The sequence below is a fragment of the Otolemur garnettii genome, unplaced genomic scaffold (assembly GCF_000181295.1).
Source record: "Otolemur garnettii isolate 467f Iridium unplaced genomic scaffold, OtoGar3 scaffold00015, whole genome shotgun sequence".
In the NCBI taxonomy this organism is placed as follows: domain Eukaryota; kingdom Metazoa; phylum Chordata; class Mammalia; order Primates; family Galagidae; genus Otolemur; species Otolemur garnettii.
The window spans coordinates 5237626-5240862 of NW_003852410.1; the positions used below are offsets into that span (position 1 = coordinate 5237626).

The following is a 3237-nucleotide window of genomic DNA, read 5'->3' on the forward strand; positions in this document are numbered from 1 at the left end:
TGAAACTGATGCACAATAAAGGGCAAAAGCCATTGTTACAGTTCCTGCTGTTTAGGTATCTGGTGGCCTCTAAGACAGGAGCTAGGAACTTGCAGCCTTCCAAATTAAGCTGTTACACAGAAAACGGATCTAAAGTAATACCAGTGGATGTCTGTCTATATCTATATGCACAGAGGGTGTCAAATATATATACACATTTTAGAAAAGGAAAAAATTATATTCAAATTCTAATACTCAAATCATGTTTGATTTCAATTACAAGAGGTATTCCAATGTGACTTGTATTCATCTTTTGTTATCAGTGCATAGTGAGTATTACAATACGTGTGTGCATACATATACACACACACAGAAGAACCTCTGTAAGTTGACCACTCAACAGACTGTAACAAATTTGTCAACATAAGGAACTAGGCCTACTGCACTGATACGTACATGTGCTACTTGTCCAATGTAGGAAAATTAGGTCAACTTAAGGAGATGGTCACTGGAGGGAGGTGCTCAACTATGAAGGTTCTATTGTTATGTATCTACACATACATATCTCACATAGCCAGGAAAATAAAACATGCTATTTGTAAAACCAGGTGTTCTTAATTGAATAATGCAGACATCTGAACAACTGCATGAATTTTTCATCTATCATAAATCACAAAAATAAGTAGCTACTTCCTATTAACCTACTCACTGTGACTTCTGGATTTATCTGGCTGGAGAGTATCCTTTTCTTAGAATGGTGTAATCGGCCACATGTGAAATCCTTGGACACTATGGAGTTGTTGGAGGCTATGGAGAGTTCTCTTCCTTTTGCTTTCCAAGACTTAGGCTCTCTTTAAATTCTGAAAAAAAAAATGCAATTTCTAACATCCCCAGCTCCTATCCCAAGCAGATTCCTGTTTTACAGTGATGGTGCTCAAACTTTGTTCATCACTGAACATTCCATTTAATTATGTTCCCTCTATTCCCACACATTACACCATATAGTATAAGATTTCATCTAGAAAAATCTATTAAGCAATACTAACTGTATTCTCTTAGATGCATTACAAGCATAATTAAGAAGTTAATAGTAGCTTCTGATCAACAACACAATGTACCAACCATTGTCCCCGCATTTTGTTTTTATACAGTTTTGTGTAACCATTTCAAGGCTATGTTTATGGTTTTCTGGAAATTTTTGTTAAATTATTCTTTTTAACTTTTTAGTTTTGAATCAACTTTATTTCACTATAAGTAGGTTGCATACAATTACATCAATTGGTTTTATACACTCTCGAAGTGATCAAGACAAAGTTTGGCAGAGAAAAGCTGTAAGAAATAGGTTCCTAATTACAGAAGTTACAAAATTCAAAAAAAAAAAAAGAGTATGAAGAAAACTAAACTTTAGAAACCCCCCTCAATCAAAGAAATACTTTCTGTAAAAACATATGCAATTTTTACAGACAAATACATTCAGAAGTTGTCTTAAAAACTGAGGGCATTCCATATCTGTAATTATGACTTAAATCAAGTATTCATGTCCATTACTTGGCTAATTAAGAATCATTCAAACAAAGTTAAATCAAGTATTCATGGTCATTATTAGGCTAACAAATGAAGAATCATTCAAAGATTATAAAATCAAGTATTCATGGTCATTACTAGGATAATAAACTAAGAATCACTCAAACAAAGCCAAGGTACAACAGGTATGAAAATCCTGAACGCCTGAACTTTCTATTCTTCAAGAATACAAGAATTTGTGGAAATAGTCACTGAACTCCATGACTAATCCAACTACTGGCCACACTCCTGGTCTCAACAAGGAAATGTCTTTTCCGCCTACTGTCCTCGCCAAATCTAAAAGTCCTCTTCCCTGGTCTTCTTTGCTTGTTGTTGAGCAGAACTTTCCTTCTTTCCGAAAGTGACTCTTCCATCAAGGGGGACCGCTTTTCCCGTGTATTTGTTCTTGTAAAAGTCACATTCCTCTTGCTACTTCCTTTGGGGGGGGAGGGGGTAGGCTGCTCTTGCAAGTTACAGTTTAGGGTTGTTTAAGTCCAGCTTCATGAATCCATTTGATTTCACAGATGAATGTGGTTCTGGGGGCTGTTGTTGGTTAGAAGTAAATTCTCGCACTTAACAAGCCTATCTTATTAGATAGGCCAAACCAGCTCCTACTCCAGCAACACCTGCAAAAGCCAGCAGCACGTTTCTGACGCAGCTTTCCAGGTCTTCGAGGTGGAAGAACTCCACAAAGCCATCCCAGTCTCATTGTTTGACTAGCCAGTCTCGTTTTGTCCTCACAAGGACGTCTGCGATATTTTCTGCTAGTGGTTCGATGTAGCTTTCTTGGTTCATGGTCTTCAGGTGCTTGGCCACAAAGCCACCAAAAGAAATTAGGGTCACAATCCTGCCCCAGTTTGTTACAACGTAACTGAAAACATGGACCATCACTCGAGACAAAGATTTGATATCCTCTCCGGTTTTGATGTCCAGTTTACGAAGCATGCCTCGGAAGGCCATCTCGTGGTTGGACTGCACCTCATCCCCGACACGGCGCAAGGTCTCCGGCGCCTTCCTGGAGCCTCCTGCCCTGCTGCTTATTGGCTTCGCATGCTTGGTGCCGGTCGCCTGCTCCCAAAGGTACGGAGAGATGATCTCTAGCTACTGCCGGTATAACTCATCCTCCTCTGCTGGGGGAGGTGTGGAAGGAAGTGACCCGTCAGTGCTGGGGCCGTTCCCGGCCTCCCGACAAACTCCAGCAAAGGCAGGAGCTCTGGTTGCTTCCTGAGAGGCTCCGGGTCGTGCACCGCCACCCCAGCTTCGGGCGACTTGATGGCATTGGCAGCATAGGCTTCCATCTCGTCTTCCATCTCTCATGATGTGCCATGAGGAGAGTCAGCGTGAAGAACAGCAGCCTCCTGAGGGTTGCAGTGTCATTGGGGACCAAGGCACTTGTTAAATTATTCTTAGTAAAGCATCACAAGAACGGAGAAGCAATAATCCTGTGTACTCAATTCTCATATGAGGACACTTGATGACCCAGTACACTGTGGGGTGTCCGAGAAGAGGAGAGCAGAGAGAGGAATGAGGACAGTGTGGAAAAGGAAGAGCAGAGAGAGGGACGGAGGGAGGTGGGTGAGGGAAGGGAAGAGCAGAGAGAGGGAAGGAGGGAGGAGGGTGAGGGAAGGGAAGAGCAGAGAGAGGGAAGGAGGGTGGGAGTGGGGAAAGGAAGAGCAGAGAGAGGGAAGGAGGGAG

At 41.9% G+C, this 3237-nt stretch overlaps 1 pseudogene; it reads right to left on the reverse strand.

Annotated features, from left to right (window-relative positions):
• Positions 1–2124: 2124 nt before the first annotated feature.
• On the reverse strand, positions 2125–2840 carry LOC100962341 (annotated as a pseudogene).
• Between the last annotated feature and the right edge of the window lie 397 nt (positions 2841–3237).